Below are 20,643 nucleotides of genomic sequence, written 5' to 3' on the forward strand. Positions count from 1 at the left end.
TCAGCAATAGAATAGTGGTGCTTTAAATGCTCCTTTTTCATGCAGGGTGTTAAACAGAGAAGTTAGATCTGCAACTCATTAAGAAGCAAGCATGCAAACGCGGAATGCTGAGAGACCGTGGAGCTGACTGACTGATGGAAGGTGGCACACTAGAAGGTTGCCCTTTTTGTAGTGGTAGATATTGTGACTCTGTCCTCGGGGAGTTGAGTAAAGAACTTTGCAGAGATTTGAGCTCACCATTCAGAACAGGACCTGGAGAGCTAGGGCAGCTGAAGATTTTACCCTGGGGACTTCTTCATCTGGGAACAGTTAATTGGCTAAGGCTTAATGAGTCAGGTTTGTCAATTCTTAAGACAGCATGCTGGAGACGCAAGAGGGAAGAGATATGGGAACATATGTATATGTATAACTGATTCACTTTGTTGTGAAGCAGAAACTGGCACACCATTGTAAAGCAATTATACTCCAATAAAGATGTAAAAAATAAATAAATAATTAAAAACAAAAAAAAGAATGCCTTTTAAAAGAATGAGGTAGAGCCTTATACTACTGGTTTGGAGTTCTTTCGCAGCATTTTAAGTAAAGAAAGCAAACTGAAGAAGAATAAGATAAAAACATCATGGTAAACATGTAGTATTTATTTGTGTATGTATGTGTGTGTACATATAAACAAACATACACACACACAAGTATCAAAGGACTACATGTGCATAAGAAAAAGTCTAAGATTAACATCTAATGTGTACTACTCTGAGGGGTATGTTTGGAGAGGTGGGGATTTATTTATTTTATATAGTCCTGAATAATGGCTTTCCAGATGCGAGTTAGACTTCTACATTATATACAAAGTAAAATCCACTTGGACTACATTACTAAAATAAAAACCAGTAGAAGAAAAGTTTTAAAATGTGCAGATAGATCCACAAGAGTAGGGATGGGTGGGAAAACTTTAAGTAAGTCAGGAAGATAAGCATCATAAAGAAAAGATGAACACATCTGACAAAAAAAAAAAAAAGTTTCAGTACAAGAAACATCATAAACAAAGCTGATACAAATGATAGGTAAAAAAGAAAAAAAAATTGGGGACGTGACAAAAAAGAGTGTTTTTTTTTTTTTAATTTTAATTTATTTATTTTTGGCTGTGCCGTGTGGCATGTAGGATCTTAGTTTCCCGACCAGAGATCAAACCGGTGCCCCCTGCAGTGGGAGCGCGGAGCCCTAACAACTGGACCACCAGGGATCATTACCCGAAGAGATTATTACTAATATTAAATATATAATAAAAAATTAAAATGTAATACATTAATATCTTCACACAAAGAACTACTACAAGTTGAAAAAAAAAACTAACGAGAGAAAAATAGGCAAAATATAGGAACAGGAAATGTATTAGAGAACAAAGTAAAGTGGATAATAAATATAGTAGAAGATACCAATCTTACCAGTAGTCAGAAAAACGCAAAACAAAACAATATGCCATTTAATACCTATCAGATTGATGAATATTACAAAGGTTAATGATGTCCAGTGCTCATGTGGTTATAGGAAATCTTTTTGGAAAGTAACTGGTAGAATTTATTCATTAAAAATAGGCTTACACTTTGACATCTCACTTTCGACAATCTCTTATAGACTCCATGTAACACAGAAGGCAACATACTAACCAAAAAATTCTCACTTCTATAAATGTTGTCCTTTTCCTGAGTTCACCACCAGAGTTGAGTATAGTCCTTTGCAGAGAACAGAGCTAACTCAGGATAAGTTTAAAGCAAAACTGATCACCTATACCCCTAAGAGATGGAGATAAGTAGGAATGTCTACATACTAGATAATTAGGGGTTATCTACACAGCATTTCCGTTCTGGGAAATCCCTCAAATACTCCCTCATTTCCTTATTCTCCCAGGGCTCCACTGCTGTAGGAGCAGCCATGACTGGGTGCCCGAGTTGGCCAAGGGCTCCATTCACAGGGATTTGGGGACCTGGAAACACTGGAACTGGTGGTCTCTCTCCTGCAGTTGTATGTGTTGCAAGTAAAATCATGAATCCTTTGGCAGTCATTTTTTCTTCTACATGTGAAGAATACAGAGAGAGAGAGAGAAGAGAAACAGACATGAAAGGCATAGAGAACAACCTAAGGATATTTAAGCTTCTGACTTGATTTGCTCCAGAGGACTCGACTGCATTCTGGCCTTTCCTGTGACTTGGTTATTCACCTTCTCCTTAGATTCGGTGAGAGATCTCCAAAGTCTTCCAGTAAGTTCCATTTTTTGCTTAAGCTAATTTAACTTGTCATTATCCCTTGCAACCAACAGAAACCTAAATAACAAAGTTTTCCTATTAAATAATTAGCTTCTTGATAAGAACATGAAATATTCTCCCCTGCCATGGACCTTGAGCTAACAATTACAAGTATTAAGTGAAAGCTGATATACATCCTCCTCATTCCACTCAAGCTCTGGTTTTTTTTTGGCACGTGGGAGCTTAGTTCTCTGACCAAGGGATTGAACCTGCGCCCCCTGCACTGGAAGCGCGGAGTCTTAACCACTGGACCGCCAGGGAAATCCCTATTCCACTTGCGCTCTGCCCTAAAGCTCATGCCTACCTTGCTCAATTCTACTTCTTAAGACTGACTTTTTCGGGAAAGAAGGGAAAAAGAAAAAGGAAGCTTCTTAGAGTTTCCTACAGAACATCAAGTATGCACAACAGGCATACGGTTAGAGATCAGACAAGCAAGTTCCTGACTCTGCTAGTCCACTGTCATACTGCTAAACACCAGGAAACACTGTGCTGGTCTGAGCTATTATAGTTATATTATATATTATAATTATGTATATAAAATATATAATTATGTATATATAATACATATAATCATATAGATAATATATAGTTACATATTATATTTAAACTGTTTTTATTCTTAATTGCATATTTAAAAATTTATATTCACAATGGTTTTTAAAGCAGGAATTGCAAGATACTCTGATGTGGAAATACATCCTAATTAGAAGCATAGATTTGATTGCATGAAACTTTAAAACTTCTAGCCACCAAAGCCCACTATGAACAAAAGGAAAAAGACTAATGACAACTAAGCAAAAATATTTTTTAAGGTTTAACAGAGTTGACTTTCTTTTTCTTTCTTTCTTTCATTGCATGGGGTCTTAGTTGCAGCAGGCGGGCTCCTTTGTTGCGGCTCACCAGCTCCTTAGTTGTGGCATGCGAACTCTTAGTTACGGCATGCATGTGAGGCCCTTAGTTACGGCATGCATGTGGGGTCTAGTTCCCTGACCAGGGATCGAACCCGGGTCCCCTGCATTGGGAGCTCACCAATGCCCCACCAGGGAAGTCCCCAGTGTTGATATTCTTGATGGGTTGGCCTAGAAAGAATGAATAAAGAGCTGGCATTTTCTGTTTCCCATTCACCTAAAAGAGCCAGTGTCCAGTGGCATATATCCTGCATTAACATTACATAAAGTGGCAAGAATTAGGTGGCTAGTAGATAATCGCACCTAGTAGATAATCTGATTCCTTTCAGAGCCTGTCCTCTGCCTGTCCTCTGCCTGAAGAGATCAAATAGGAAGCTAGCATTATATCTCAATATGATAAACAACACAGAAAAACCCATTTAACACACACACACATACATGAAATGGGCAAAGGATATGAAGAGATAATTCCCAAATGAAATTGAATGATGAGGGAGGGAGGGAGGAAGAAGCAGAAAGGGAAGAACAGTAGGGACAATAGCACTTGCTGGAGACCTTGCCATGAACAGCCTCTGGGGCATTTTTCTTCTGGCAGTTTCCACAGCTTTAGGGTTATTTGCACTTCTCCCCAGAAGTGTAATTTAGTCTGTGGTCTTCCTAAATTACCTGGATGGATTTTTTTTTTTTTTTCCCCACACGGCGTAGCATGCAGGATCTTAGTTCCCTGACCAGAGAACAAACCTGTGTCCCCTGAAGTGGCAGCGGAGATTCTTAACCACTGGACCACCAGGGAAGTCCCCTGGATGAATATTTTTAACCTGGGTCTTTAGGGTTCTCTGGCAGGCCTTCTTCCTGACAAGAAGCATAGGAAGGAAGGCTGCAGAAATACCTTTCGGGCAGACACTATTCTCTGAGGTGCTACTTCCTCTTCCCCGTCGTTAAAAGTGAACTATTAAAGGAAGATTAAAATAAGCTAAAAATTTAATTAACAAAGTAATGAGATCATCAGAACCCGCAGATATAATCAAAACAGTACAGATCCACCCCCAGCCAGGCCTAAATCAGAAATAATTAAAAGCAATGTGACTTATTCTGAGCAGCAGATAAGACATACAGGCAGGGGCATTTCTTAATCAGGTTACAAGGCAAGGTCCTTAATGCCTCAAGTCTCAGGCCTGAGAACTCTTTGACTGCCCTAAAAGCTTACTCATTCTGATTTACTTGTAGGTTAGCACAGCCTCATTTGAAAGTTTTAAGCTGTTTGCAAGTCCTCTGAACTCTTCCTTAATCCCTAAAAAGTCACATGCAGATTTCAGAACTATAGAGCCCTTGTATGTTTCCCTAAAAAGTGGGGTTTACATACCAGTAGTACAAACAGCCCTCCTATTTCAGATTCTGCTCTTGGGGAATAATCATCTGGTTGACACCCCATTTCTCTGTGCAGCCAAATGTCAGGTCCATAAATGACTTCTTTATGGTGTCAAAAGAAAAACTGAGGCATATTACACATATTAAGAGTTTATTTGATCAAAAGTCCATTGAAACCAGGCAGCAACAAACCAAAAGTGGCCAGAAGTGCTCCAACTACAGGAGCCTGGGGAAAGGATTTTATAGAGAAAAGGAAGAAGCAAAGCAAGGCAATTCTTTGAGTAACTACAGTGTAAGCATTATTTGGGACAAGCCTAGCTGGTTGTTTGTGATTCGTTGTCCTTAGGTTTCTGTTTCTTAAGCATGAGGCATTTACATTCTTAGGTTTTTGTTTGCTTATGTAGGCTGTTGAGGCCTCATCTAATGGCCTCCTTGTTTAATTAATCTAACAATGGACCAGGATATGGGTGTCATGGAATTTTTCAGTCTCTGTTACCTATCTCAGAGATGGCCATCCTAACTGGAAATATTCCAGCTTTTTCTGTGGACCACATCTCTTTAGAATGTTATAGAAAATCAGTTCACTACAGTGGGAGGTAATCGTATTAAAGTTATGAGCAAGAATAAACGATGTCCCAGAAGACAGCTTCCTTTGAAAGTGGCTCTGACATTTTGCTAGTCTGCAAGCACATTTCAAAGCAGCTGCATGTCAAACTACCATGGAAATGGCTGATTTCAGATATTATAGTGATAACGTATTTCAATTACAGTTACATTTAGATTACAAAATGATATCCGTTGGCATGATGCTCTACCTGTAAAAGTGCTGCATTAAATAAACTACATATTTGGTGTTCACCTCCCTCTGTGTAACTATGGTATCTGTTGTGCTCAGAACAGCCAATTCTGTCAGAGAGGAGCTAATCTAAAATCTCGGGCTTCACTTGAGCCCTTCTAAACCCTACCAGATTGTAAGCAGGTGAAACAATGGAAATGACATCCAAATCAGTTGTTCTGCCTATAATGTTCTTCTTTGCTTTTTAGAGGAGAAGGTTAAAATTTAGGTTTAAGTTATTTATAGACTTTAGTCTTTCCTGCATTGTTGCCACAGAGAATCTGGAGAATCTGTGCTCGGTAATTACCAACATTATCCTCACTTAGTTTCCTTTCAGAAAGTAAAAGACAAACCTAGACCCAGGACAGGTGATAGGCAAACTAGACCTACAGGATTTGTTCTGTTGAAAAACAAAGTAAAAAATTCACATCAGTGAGATAAAGGGAAGAAAACAAAAGTTCTCCAGACGCTACCAGTATTATGTGGGGTTGCAATGGCTGAGGTGTCCCGTTCAGCTGAAAGGGTTGGTGTCAGATGGGAGCAAGCCAGTGCAGCCTGGCAGAGATGGTTTCCTAGGGAGCCTTTACCATTTCCCTCTGTGATCAGGATTATAGGATAAAGAAGACACTCTTCAAATCTGTTGATGTCACTAAATTTAAATGCTAACATATTTTATAGAGATGGGTTGGGGTAGGGGTAGGGTTACCAGATAAAATACAAGATGCCAAGGTAAGTCAGAATCAGATAAACAATCATTTTTTAGTATAAGTATGTCCCATGCAACATTTGAAACATCCTCATGCTAAAAAATGATTTGCTGTTTATCTGAAAATCAAATTGAACCGAGTGTCCTATGTTATTTTATTGCTGGATCTGGCAACTGTAGATAGGGGAGCTATGGAGGAAAGGAGCCTAAATAGTGATGCTCAGAGTGGTGAGCATCTCTTTTTTAGAACTCAAAATAATCCAATAAATCTGAAGAAACACTCAGGCTGCAACACAATGAAGTTGAGTGAGAGAAGAATGTAAGACAGAAAAGATAGGAAAACAATGAAAATTTTGGTTGTGAGCTCCTTAAGGGTAGTTTTCTTTTTAAATCATTTTTGTATTCCCAAGCTGCAACTTTCTCTTTTAGTTCGCGAGCATTACATTGTTTTTCGAATGAATGAACTCTTTCCATAAAGATGCCCTTACAGTGTTCTTAAAAATCATTGACTTTCTTTTGTAAGAAATGCGTGACACTTATCTATTCCTTAGGGAAAAGATCAAGGATTCCGCGTAGTGAAAAATCCCCAGAGCCATTAAATAGTGCTCACCCAGTCCACAGGAGCTGAGGGCTACAAACTATCTATTTGAGAATCTACTCCCAGGATAACTTTCAAAACACTCTGAGTTTTTCCTAGAAAGAAGGAGAAAGAATTCAACCAACAAGTTCACCAGAAGGGATCCATCTTGAAAGGAAAAAATCAGGCAGCAGCCATCCTATAACCCTCTCAGCAAGGGAGTGAGGGTCTTTTAAGAGTTAAGCTTTTTAACTGCCTTATTGTTATTTTTGGAATCCTGCTATTGTTTCCCCACAGTGTTTTCCCGCAGTGATTGACAGGCAAACCCCTAAAATAAGAAGGATCAATGGGTCTGTCTGTAGAGTGACAACTTGGAAGAAGGCATTCAGAAGCTAGTCTGACATGGAAGGGGAGAAGTATAACTGCCACCCTAACTCCCCCCACCCCATTTCAATCTGAGAGGGTGGGTCTGAGCCTAAAGATGGTAGGAGAATGGGCTTGGTTCCTAGGGAAGGGAGATGGGGATCTACCAAAAATCCACTGAAAACATTTGTAAATTGTACTTATGCATTATTTTGATGAGAAGGTCCATATCTTTTATCATATTTTAAAGGAATCATAAAGATAGCTATGACTGAAGATTGGATAGGTAAAACTGGGCTTTGAAGGACAGTTGTGAAAACTCTGCTTGCTCTTGGAAGCAATAAGATGTCATTGTTGCATTTATTTTTCATGGCAGCCATATTGTTTCCTTACCATTTTCTTATTCTTAAAACAAAAAAAGGTTAACAAGTTTTAAGTATTTATTGACCTCTTTGAAAATCTTTGTGTTCCACTTGCCTATTCAGATATAGGCAAGTGTATAGGAAAGGGAAGCAAAAGGATGATGAAAAATTTTACCTGCTTCCCAATTCGTTCAATGTCAGTCCCCTCTGTTTAACTACCGCAGATTAAAAATTACTCTTTAGAGATACCAGGGCTTTCTGAAAGCAAAGGCATCTTCAATATAGCTCCAGAGCTTGGTTTTGGAGTGACAGAGCCTAAGCCAGCTCCTGCCAGTAGAAGTAGTTGTTGTAGAAATATAATAGAATCTTGTGACACACCTTGCACATATGCTTTTGTCTGAGGACACAACCTCTATCATAGAAAACATAACACCTACACTCACCAAGAATCTAGGTGGGATAGGAGGAGGTGAGGGTGAACTTCACAAAGTCTAGAGATAACACATTTGTCACATTCCAAGCGCTGAAAATAAGTGTTTTTGCACCTCTGAAGTTATTCTCGCAAAACGAGGTGCAATGACAAGTCAACATCTAGGTTTCAGTTACCACTTAGCTGCAGGGGAGTATTTTAAACTATTATATTTATGAAATTAGATTTATAAAAAAGAAATTCCCTTAAAAGAAACATAACCATAAAGAGAGCTTAAATATCACCATGTATTGTGGCAATCTGTTGTCAATTAAACAAATAATTCAGAAATCAGTGACATTCTGTTCTAGTGAATTAATAATCAGAAACAGATACATTTTGAAATATACTTCCCCATTTTAAATATAAATGTATTTCTCAGAAGACTCAAGGTCAATGCTCTATTTTAAATTAAATGCTACAATCCAGGGTTCTAATTTGTTATCCGTTGATATTCATTTGCCTAGAATTTTGGATGCAATTCTATTAGTATTTGAAGTAAGTTGGTTGGGCACCCAATAAGTTGCCTAGTTCTGTGTAATCCAGAGGGAGAGTGGCCTGTCTGGCCAAGTCCATTTCTTCCTTCCCCTCATACACCTTCATCTGACATAGGTACTTTGAGTAGATGAGTAAAGAACTCGTGACAGATGCAGGTTTTACTTCCTTCCGGGAGCTCTGTCTAACCACTTAGGGATAAAGCACCACTTTTTTTCTCTCTGTCACTATAGTTCCAGAGACCTATTTAGTGTGCATCTTTCTCAAAATATTATGAACTCTTTTAAGGAACCACCTTTGTGTCCCTGGGTCTGACACAAAGTAGCTACTCCCAAAATGTGGGCTGAGTAAATGGGTTGAAGTGAAAATAAGATAAACGGCACGGAATTGGAGGCGTTTGCAAATACCACCACTGTAGTGGGTTGAATACTATAGTGCCCTTCCCCAAATAAATTTCCACCCAGGACCTCAGAATGTGACTTTATTTGAAAATAAAGTCTTTACAGATGTAATTAGTTTAGGATCTCCAGATGAAATTATACTCGATTTGGGGTGGACTCCAAATCCAATGACTGGTGTCTTTATAAGAGAAAGGAGACAGAGATTGGAGACAGGCACACATAGGGAAGATGACCATGTGAAGACAGGGGCAGAGATTGGACTTACGCAGCCATAGACCAAAGAACACCAGGAACCACCAGAAGCTGGAAGAGTCAAGGAAGGATTCTCCTCCAAGGCCTTCAGAGGGAACATGGCTCTGCTGCAACCTTGACTTTGGAATCCTGGCCTCCAAAATTGAGAGGGGCTAAATTTCTATTGTTTTAAGCCATCTAGTTTGTGGTAATGTGTCACGGCTGCCCTAGGAAACTAATTTACCACCATGTTGACTGCAGCTGTGATCCTAGATAATTGCAAAGCAACTACCAGCTCAGTTTCCCTTCTCACTTTCAAAGAGTTAAGAAAACATATATTAGATTGAGTGAGTGCATAATATCATATTCTGGATCATACACGCAACTTTATAGGTGTCATTGCTAAAATCAGTTCCCTATTTGACAGATAAGGACATTGAGGTTCAGGGAGTTTAAATAACTGGTATCATGAAAAAGTATGTAATAATCTTAGCTAACATTTGAGTGCTTAATATATATTAGGCATTGTGCCAGACTCTTTGTATCAATTATTTTATCTCATCTTTACAAGAAGACTGTAAAGGTAGGTACTCTTAAATTTTTCCCTATTTCAAAGATGAAGAAACTGAAGCACAGAATATAAACTATGTGCCCTAAGTCTAGTACTTGGCAAAAGCAGGATTTGAGCCCAAGTAGTGTGGTTCTAAAGCTCTGGTGCCTCAGACACTTACTATGTTGTATATAGATATTGTGTGCTCATCACCCCACCATTCCTGCCTCTGACTCCAAAGACAACCCATGCACTGACTAACTGCCCTTTAGCATCTTGCACACATGATCATATTACCTTGGCCATTTCCAACAGGATGTTTTTTTTTAACCTCTCACTGATACTCCTAGTACACCAAAATAGCAGGACAGTATGCTTATTTTCTCTGATTTCAGAGCTAATTTTTAGAAAACACTTTGATACACAAAGCAAGTCTGATGGTCAAAATATAATCATCTGGGTGTCCCCTCCAATAAAGAAAAAAATATATATATATACATATATATAACATAATCTTCTACCATTTGTTTTGTTTGGATCTCAGTGAGACAGCAGCAAAGCCATTTGTTTTGTCTACATTGTTTGATCACAGTCAATGTTCTGTTCTTATAAGTATAGGCAGTTCTGAAGCGATCTTTTCATTTGTCATGATTACACAACTGTAGCTAGAGAAATACTGTAGCTTGATTAACGCTCACCATCCTGGTATAACAACTGATCTTACATTTTTTCCCCCACTTTGCTGGAATTTTATCAGTTTTTCTACACATGTAGGAAAATAGGCAGAGAATGGAGGGCCAAATGAGCCTGTGATACAATGGGTGTATGAAGCTTCAGTTGGCCTTAAATGTCAAACCATATCCTTTCTGAATAATCAAGAATGTCAGTGTCTATTACTTTCTACTTCTTGGCATGTACCTTGCACAAATGTCAAGTTTCATATGATGCATTTTCTAGGTGGGAAGTCTTTTAGAGACCTTAATTTTTTCTATATTTACTTTTTAGAGTAATGGTATATATGAGCTTAGTAATTCAAATATATTACTAGCATATACTAGTAATTCAAATTGTATAAACAGTAGGCTAAAGTGAACAAAATAAGGAAACAAATTACACATCTACCTTCTTCAGTCTTCACAGTTACTCCAGACACTGTGGCATTAGTACACTTACCCAACCAAGATCAATCACAGTCTCTTCCTTGCGTGTTTCCCTCCTGGGATAGATGATTGGTTCAGAGATGCATTTCTGATCCAAGATCAGCCAATCTGATTCCCGCCATTAGAGTTCTGGAAATGTATCTAAAAAGACATTAATTTCCTTCAGTATGACAGAAACAGAGGGCAGGTAAATGTGGCAGCTATTGGTGTATCTTGCACTGAGGGCAAAGTGGTTTGGTAATGAGAGTTGAGTGAGATAGACAACTAGAGAAAAAGAGAATCAAGGAGCAGAAAGACACATTTTATGGATTTCCCTAGCGCTCCTCCAGTCTGTTGCTGACTATATTAGTTATCTATTGTTATGCAACACATTAACTCAAAACTAAATGACTTAAAACAACAGCATTTATTACCCCACAATTTCTGTGGGTCAGGAATCTAGACATGGCTTAACTGGATCTTCCATCTCAGGGTCTCTCACAAGATTACAGTCAAGGTGTTGACCTAGTCTGTGGTTTCATCTGAATTCTCAACTAGGGAAGGATCTTTTTCCAAGCTCTCACATGGTTGTTGGCAGGATTCAGTTCCTTGCAGACTGTTACATCGAGAGCCTGAGTTCCTCTTAATTATGGATAGAGGTTGTCCTCAATTCCTTTCTACATAAGCTTTTCACAGGGCAGCTCACATCACGGCCTTCATCAGAGTGGAAAGAGAAAGAACAAGGTGGAAGCTATAGAATTTTATAACTTAATCTTGGAAGAGACATCCCGTCACTTTTGCTGTATTCTATTTGTTATAGGTCGCTATTTCCAGTCTACACTCATGGGGAGGAGATTCTACATGGTGTAAATACCAGGAGTCAGGGATCATTGAGTTCATTTTAAAAGTAGCCTAAAACACTGACATATCTTAGCCCTTAGGTACTGTGAAATAACACCAATAACCCTGCAATGAAGCTTAATTTTTGCTTAAACTAATCGAAATTGCTTTCTAAGATTTACTGCCCAAACTTCTTTTTTTTCCTCCTAGTTTTATTGAGAAATAATTGGCATACAGCACTGTATAAGTTTAAGGTATACAACATAATGATTTGACTTACGTACATTATAAAATGATGACCACAAAAATGTAGTGAACATCCGTCAGCTCATATAGATACAACATAAAGAAAAAGAAAAAAAATGTTCTCTTTGTGATGAGAACCCTTAGGATTTACTCTCTAACACCTTTCATGTATAATATACAGCAGTGCTAATTCTATTAATCATGTGTGTTACATCCCTGTTATTTTTTTTTTTTTTTTTAATATGGAGGGGGATATTTATTGACATAGAAAAATGTTTATATATTTTTTTATGAAAGAAAAAGAATATTCATTTATTTTTAATGACTTATTAGAACAAATACCTATAGATATCATTATATATATGATATATAAATTAATTATACAATATATCATGTATTAATTATTAAAACATACTCTGGTAAATATTATATATTCAATATGAAACAGGAGGAAAGGGGGCAGGGCACAACCTTTAAAAGAATTACATAGCCCGAGGACACAACATAAACTGATTAGAACAAAATAGGTCCAAGATGGCGGACGAGTCTACTTCCACTAGACCTTGAGCCTCAGTATACACTCATTGTAACACATCAGCAAGCTAAGCGACACACCCACAGGTGCCACGACAGTTCCAAGGATGACCATAAAGGTCAAAAAGTGGGCGGTGGCTCAATTCCTAGAAATCCCCACCCCTTCCCCAAAATAGCTGGAATACTCCTCCCACTCATCAGCATATGAAATTACTCACCCCTATAAAACTAACAACCCCATACCCTGGTGCTGCCCTCGCCTTCTTTTTTTTTTTTATTTTTTTTTATAGGTATACCTGGATTTAATTCTCACTTCTACCGCTTGGTAGCTGGATAGCCTTAGGCAAGTTTCATACCTCCCTGAAATTCACTTAATTCAGTCTGTAAAATGGCATAATAACTTATTATAGCATCCTTTTAGGAATTTTAAATCAGTTCTTGAAATAAAAGTACACAATATATAGACAAGTATGGATTCCTCAATAGATGTTTGACCTTTCATTTCTCCAGTATCCCACCCGCATCAAATAAAGAAAAATACTTTTTAAAATTTACGAATATTTCATTGTTGTAAAGTTAAAGCCATAAAAATAATCAAATGGCCTACTATCATACCGTTAGAAGAAAAAAAAAAGGTGTTCATGAGAGTTCCATATTAGAATACAAGTTTTCCTTAGGCACCTGTTTATGTATGCTATTCTGCTCTTTGCAATAAATAATTAAATTTAAAAGACTTAATTCCTCACTTTTAAGACCTTATTAGTTTACAAATTACATATTGACCTATGCTAAATTTTATACCGACCCATGCTAATGAATTCAGTACAGAAAACAAAAAACACTGCACTCAAGCAAGCTACATATATATATATAACTTATATGAGAATTGCTACTCCAGCTTTCTTTTGGTTTCCATTTGCATGAAATACCTTTTTCCATCCCCTTACTTTCAGTCTGTATGTGTCTCTAGGTCTGAAGTGGGTCTCTTGTAGACAGCAAATATATGGGTCTTGTTTTTGTATCCATTCAGCCAATCTGTGTCTTTTGGTGGGAGCATTTAGTCCATTTACATTTAAGGTAATTATCGATATGTGTGTTCCCATTCCCATTTTCTTAATTGTTTGGGGTTTGTTATTGTAGGTCTTTTCCTTCTTTTGTGTTTCTTGCCTAGAGAAGTTCCTTTAGCAGTTGTTGTAGAGCTGGTTTGGTGGTGCTGAACTCTCTCAGCTTTTGCTTGTCTGTAAAGGTTTTAATTTCTCCATCAAATCTGAATGAGATCCTTGCTGGGTAGAGTATTCTTGGTTGCAGGTTTTTCTCCTTCAACACTTTCAATATGTCCTGCCACTCCCTTCTGGCTTGCAGAGTTTCTGCTGAAAGATCAGCTGTTAACCTTATGGGGATTCCCTTGTGTGTTATTTGTTGTTTTTCCCTTGCTGCTTTTAATATGTTTTCTTTGTATTTAATTTTTGACAGTTTGATTAATATGTGTCTTGGCGTATTTCTCCTTGGATTTATCCTGTATGGGACTCTCTGTGCTTCCTGGACTTGATTAACTATTTCCTTTCCCATATTAGGGAAGTTTTCAACTATAATCTCTTCAAATATTTTCTCAGTCCCTTTCTTTTTCTCTTCTTCTTCTGGAACCCCTATAATTCGAATGTTGGTGCGTTTAATGTTGTCCCAGAGGTCTCTGAGACTGTCCTCAGTTCTTTTCATTCTTTTTTCTTTATTCTGCTCTGCAGTAGTTATTTCGACTATTTTATCTTCCAGGTCACTTATCCGTTCTTCTGCCTCAGTTATTCTGCTATTGATCCCATCTAGAGTACTTTTAATTTCATTTATTGTGTTGTTCATCGTTGCCTGTTTCATCTTTAGTTCTTCTAGGTCCTTGTTAACTGATTCTTGCATTTTGTCCATTCTATTGTCCATTCTATCTCCAAGATTTCGGATCAACCTTACTATCATTATTCTGAATTCTTTTTCCGGTAGACTGCCTATTTCCTCTTCATTTGTTAGGTCTGGTGGGTTTTTATCTTGCTCCTTCATCTGCTGTGTGTTTTTCTGTCTTTTCATTTTGCTTATCTTACTGTGTTTGTGGTCTCCTTTTTTGCAGGCTGAAGGTTCGTAGTTCCTGTTGTTTTTTGTGTCTGTCCCCAGTGGCTAAGGTTGGTTCAGTGGGTTGTGTCGGCTTCCTGGTGGAGGGTACTAGTGCCTGTGTTCTGGTGGATGAGGCTGGATCTTGTCTTTGTGGTGGGCAGGTCCACGTCTGGTGGTGTGTTTTGGGGTGTCTGTAGACTTATTATGATTTTGGGCAGCCTCTCTGCTAATGGGTGGGGTTGTGTTCCTGTCTTGCTAGTTGTTTGGCATAGGATGTCCAGCACTGTAGCTTGCTGGTCGTTGAGTGAAGCTGGGTGCTGGCGTTGAGATGGAGATCTCTCGGAGATTTTTGCTGTTTGATATTATGTGCAGCTGGGAGGCCTCTTGTGGACCAGTGTCCTGAAGTTGGCTCTCCCACCTCAGAGGCACAGCACTGACTCCTGGCTGCAGCACCAAGAGCCTTTCATCCACAGGGCTCCTTAATTTGGGATGATTCGTTGACTATTCAGGTATTCCACAGATGCAGGGTATATCAAGTTGATTGTGGAGCTTTAATCCGCTGCTTCTGAGGCTGCTGGGAGAGATTTCCCTTTCTCTTCTTTGTTCTCACAGCTCCCAGGGGCTCAGCTTTGGATTTGGCCCCGCCTGTGCGTGTAGGTCGCCGGAGGGCGTCTGTTCTTTGCTCAGACAGGACGGGGTTAAAGGAGCCGCTGATTCGGAGGCTCTGGCTCACTCAGGCCGGGGGGTAGGGAGGGTCACGGAGTGTGGAGCGGGCCTGCAGCGGCAGAGGCCGGCGTGACGTTGCAGCCTGAGGCGCGCCGTGCGATCTCCCGGGCGAGTTGTCCCTGGATCCCGGGACCCTGGCAGTGGCGGGCTGCACAGGCTCCCCGGAAGGGCGTGTGGCTAGTGACCTGTGTTCGCACACAGGCCTCCTGGTGGCGGCAGCAGCGGCCTTAGCGTCTCATGTCTGTCTCTGGGCTCCGCACTTTTAGCCGCGGCTCGCGCCCGTCCCTGGAGCTCTCTCAAGCAGCGTTCTTAATCCCCTCTCCTCGTGTACCAGGAAACAAAGAGGGACGTAAAAGTCTCTTGCCTCTTCGGCAGGTCCAGACTTTTCCCCGGACTCTCTCCCGGCTAGCCGCGGTGCACTAACGCCCTGCAGGCTGTGTTCACGCCGCCAACCTCAGTCCTCTCCCGGCGCTCCGACAAAAGCCGGAGCCTCAGCTCCCAGTCCCGCCCGCCCTGGCGGGCGAGCAGAAAAGCCTCTCGGGTGGTGAGTTCCGGTCGGCCCGATCCTCTGCGCTGGAATCTGTCCGCTTTGCCCTCCGCACCCCTGTTGCTGTGCTCTCCTCCGCGGCTCCCAAGCTCCCCCACTCCGCCTCCCGAAGTCTCCACCCGCGAAGGGGCTTCCTAGTGTGTGGACACTTTTCCTCCTTCACAGCTCTCTCCCGCTGGTGCAGGACCCGTCCCTATCCTTTTGTCTCTGTTTAGTTTTTTCTTTTGCCCTAACCAGGTACGTGGGGGGTTCCTTGCCTTTTGGGAGGTCTGAGGTCTTCTGCCAGCGTTCAGTAGGTGCTCCGTAGGAGTTGTTCCACGCGTAGATGTATTTCTGGTGTATCTGTGGGGAGGAAGGTGATCTCCGCGTCTTACTCTTCCGCCATCTTCCCGGAAGTCCCTGTTATTTATCTTATAACTAGAAATTTGTACCTTTTGACTACCTTCACCCAATTCCCCCTGCCCCCACTCTTCATCTCTGGTAACTACAAATCTGATCTCTTTTTCTGCGGTTTGTTTATTTGTTTGTTTTTTGAAGTATAATTGACCTACAGCACTATGTTAGTTCCTGGTACACAACATAGTGATTCGATATTTCTATACATTACAAAATGATCATCACTGTTTATAGCCAAAGCTTCTTACAGGTATCCTGTAGTTTAATAAAATCCACATTTAGAATCAAAATATAATTGTATTATGAGAAAATTTGTTACTACATTTCTAAATTCCTTTAACACATGCCATGCACATAAACACATACATGTACACACATATCTAACATTATTTAACAGTGATAAAGGTTGAGATATGAGGAAACAAAACAGTCAGGACTCCTACCAATAGGAAAATCAATACAAAAAAATAAAAACTCTGAAATCTTCAGGTAGTCAGTGAGTATATTATAATTAGTGGCCTTTCCTATTCTTTTTTTTTTTAACCCCTAAATGCTACATGGAGGCAATTTATTTTTTTACGCTTTTGCTTTTCAAAATATCTTACTTTTCTCTCATCATATTGTGAAATGGAAAGGCAAACAAACAAACAAGAAATTGTATAACACTGTGACTAATTTGATTATTTCTCTCTGCTTCAGGTTATGGGATACAGTTTTGCATTCATTATAAAAACTGGAAAAAAAATTTGTGAAAACCCCTTGTCTTGGGGTTACTACATCAGTCTGTAGGAAGTAGAGTAGCTTTCTTAAAAAACCTTTAGCAAAAAGTCCCCTCCCTGGTTTTTCCTACAAACATTAACCTCAAGCATTCACTTCCTTCCATATTATTTATACATGTAACCTCAAAATTTCATCTAAGAAGACACAAATAGATATAAGAAAGATCACAAATATCAGCCATCTGTAGACCAGACCTGAAAGCTTCATGGTAGAGATGAAAACCTCTCATTTCAAAGAACTAAAAAAGGGCCATTGTATCTACCAGAAGCTGGACTGCTGACCCTCCGGGTCTCACCAGCCAATCAGGAATTCTATAAATATGCACCTCAACCACATAAACATTTTCTTTCTAGTTTCTGGACTGGAGTTTATCTTTGCTGTGCAGAATCAATTTAGCTTTGTACAGAAAAATTTGCAAGAAATTAAAGCAGCGGGTTTTAAAAGCAAACAAAGAGACATAATGGGCGTAATTTCCCAAACATGCCAGAACAGGACCATGTGTTGGATTTTATTTAAGAAAGCAAAGAAATCCCCAAAGGATTACTCGAGTTGGATTCTTATTTTGGTAATGATTTCTTGTGTCTATTGGTTCTGTCAATTAAAATAGACCTTGCAGGATAAAATGATATTATAAACCATGTCCAAAAGACCTTGGAATTAGAAAAAGAAATTTGGTGCTGCCCAAAAGGGGGTGGAGGGTCAGGAGAATGTGGTAAATATATACCTTTCCCAGGTGCCTCCTCTGGATTTTGACAATTAAAAACCAGCAGAAAAAAAGAAAAAGAAAAAAGGCACAGTCTCCCATTGAAGATGACATACATTTCCTCTCCATTTTAACTCAGTTGATGCGCCACCCAAGTAACATACATAAGTAAAAACTCCTTCTTACCACCAGACGTTTTCTATACTGCCTGTTTCACATATCGTGTAAGTGTTGGTTGGGGCCCGACTAGTCGATCCTGCTGATTTTTTCCAACAGAGCATCCACCACCTCTTCCTGATTGCCACATCTTATCTTCGAGTATGTGATGCCCTGCCTCACTGATAACACCAGATGGGCCAGTAAATCTCAATCCTGACTATACATTAGAATCATCTGGGAAAGCACTGGAAAAAATAATCCCAATATCCAGTCTGCCCCCCTTGACCAATCGCATCAGAATCTCTGTTGTGGGATTCAGGCATTAATATTTTTTAAAATTCCCCAGTAACTATAATGTGTAGCCAAAACTGAAAACCACTGCTAAGGGGACTTCCCTGATGGCACAGGGGTTAAGAATCCACCTGCCAATTCAGGGGACACGGGTTCGAGCCCTGGTCCAGGAAGATCCCACATGCCGCAGAGCAACTAAGCCTGTGAGGCACAACTACTGAGCCTGCACTCTAGAGCCCACGAGCCACAACTACTGCACCCGCGCGGCAACTATTGAAGCCCACGCGCCTAGAGCCCATGCTCCGCAACAAGAGAAGCCACCACAAAGAGAAGCCCACACACCGCAATGAAGAGTAGCCCCCCGCTCTCTGAAACTAGAGAAAGCCCGTGCACAGCAACAAAGACCCGATGCAGCTCAAAATAAATAAATTAATTAATTTAGAAAAAAAAAGAAAAGAAAACCATTGCTAGGTACCATTTGGTATATTAACTATGACCTTAACTGATGAAAGCTGCTGAACTGCTAGGGGATTTAAGAAATCATGTTTATGTCAGTTATATCTCAATTTTAAAAATTTAAATAAATAAGGTAAAAAAAAAAGAAACGAATTTTTGCTTGAAATACAATGACCACTCACTAATTTAAGGCAGTGACACAAACTTATTGGCTCCTTACTATTTTCTTCCAGGGAACACATTCCACAAAATTCCACAAATTGTAGAAGACATGCCCTTCTCTCGTCTAGAAGAATATCCCATCAGTTTATTGAAAGAAAATGATGGTGCTGCTTTTGATAAACTACCATAGAGAACATTCTAAGAAAAGTATCAATTCATAACCGGGGTAAAAGCACTTATAAACCACAAATGTGAGAAGCAACCTTTGCACCATGAAGTTGACCCTGACAAAGTAGTTATAGAATATTGAAGTCTGGAAGGAAACTTTAAAGATGTGCAACCAATACCAGTCCAAGCCTAGAGAAACCCAGGACCAGAGATAAGTGATTAGTCTAATGTTTTACTGCTCTTGAGAGGCATTATAAAAATCACCCTTCTCATTTCTAGTTCAGGGATTTTGTTATTAATGTATGTGAAGCATTTCATTTCCTGTCTGGCCAATAGTAAATGCTCAATAAATTGTAGCAATTGGTAGAAGTAATGGTGGTGGTAGTGATCATATTGGTAATAATAATATCTGCAAAGCTTTATTCAGTGTTATAATCACTGTCTTAAAGTACTTCACAAATAAAAATGACTGTTTCTCTTGTGGATGACACCTCACTTATTTGAAACATGAGAAGTTTAAGAGCAAAATAATAAAAAGTGGGGAGTCAAAAAGGCTTTTACTAGTACTGCAATGAAAACTTAAAATAGCCTTTCACTATTTAATGACTCATCAGTTGAACATTTTATGTAATTAATTATAAAATATATATAAACTGATCTGACTTTATCCTTTATCTAGAAGATCCTAGAGTATAAATTTTTCTGATGAAAATATGTTACCTATCTGCATACATATTAGAGAGTTAAAAGTACTTTGACATGTTACTTAATTTAATTCTCACATATAGTCAGAAAATATTGCTATTATTACCACTTCTTTACATTTAATAAACATAAGCTCAGAGAACAAGAGGGACCTAGCTAAGGCGGCTCTGTTAATAAGTGGCAGGGCTAGTATTTCATTGTAGGTTTTCTACCTTTGAGTCCTTCATTAGGTTACATACTTGGACTGAGTCACTATAGCCTTTTGAATACTTGACTTTCCAGAGCTACAGTGTAATGCTATGCCCTTGGCCTTCACTGAGCTGAATGTGTACCACCTCTATTTAAAAACTTGCTTTTAGGGCTTCCCTGGTGGTGCAGTGGTTGAGAGTCCGCCTGCCGATGCAGGGGAGACGGGTTCGTGCCCCGGTCCGGGAAGATCCCACATGCCATGGAGTGGCTGGGCCCGTGAGCCATGGCCGCTGAGCCTGCGTGTCCAGAGCCTGTGCTCCACAACGGGAGAGGCCACAACAGTAAAAACTTGCTTTTAAAAAAAATAATCCCTCATTATGTTGCTCAGTCTTATTTAAAGGACTTGAAGACAAGTTCTTTTCAGAATTCAGAGCCAAAAAAGTATCTATATCACCCGACAAGCTGGGAGCTTCCTTTCTTTAGATGAGGTGAGTGTTTCTTTTCGATTGAAAGTCTCTCCTTGCCTTTGCTTCTAGGAAACTCAAAGCAAAGTTTTATACTTGATCATTCCAGATTTTCTCAATCCAGGTTTCTATGACATATCATCTCCCCTTCTTTCCCCTCACCCCCAAGACCATCACCTCATTTATACATGACTTCTGCTTTCCAGTATTTGTCAGTGATTCAGTTTTATTGTACTTGGATTGGGGTAGACATCCATAGTGTTCAACTACATGAAGAATATTTCTCCCTTTTGTGGTAATAGAATCTCAATACTTCTTGCTTACTTTCTTTTCCCTATTCTCAGTCCATGTGGTTTAGAGGGAATTCATTCTAGTTTTTGAGAGCCCAGGGGTGGAAACATGACCCAGGCCAGGGCTATCAGTGTGCTCTGCTGCCCCGGCCTCAGTAACTGAATCAAGAATGAAGCCATGACATG

General features: G+C 39.5%; 2 long non-coding RNA genes across 2 annotated transcripts in view; one reads left to right on the forward strand and one right to left on the reverse strand.

Annotated features, from left to right (window-relative positions):
- Positions 1-20,643, reverse strand: part of LOC117201165 (uncharacterized) — a 384,049-nt gene that overhangs the window by 14,595 nt on the left and 348,811 nt on the right. The window contains exon 5 of the long non-coding RNA XR_007470317.1: positions 10,739-10,866. This is a non-coding gene — a long non-coding RNA (uncharacterized LOC117201165). The remainder of the gene's footprint in view (positions 1-10,738; positions 10,867-20,643) is intronic.
- On the forward strand, positions 1,365-19,286 carry LOC125960544 (uncharacterized). Its single transcript, XR_007470324.1, has 2 exons — positions 1,365-2,255; positions 18,713-19,286. It is a non-coding gene; the product is annotated as an uncharacterized LOC125960544 (long non-coding RNA).

This window comes from Orcinus orca, chromosome 11, assembly GCF_937001465.1.
Source record: "Orcinus orca chromosome 11, mOrcOrc1.1, whole genome shotgun sequence".
Taxonomy (NCBI): Eukaryota; Metazoa; Chordata; class Mammalia; order Artiodactyla; family Delphinidae; genus Orcinus; species Orcinus orca.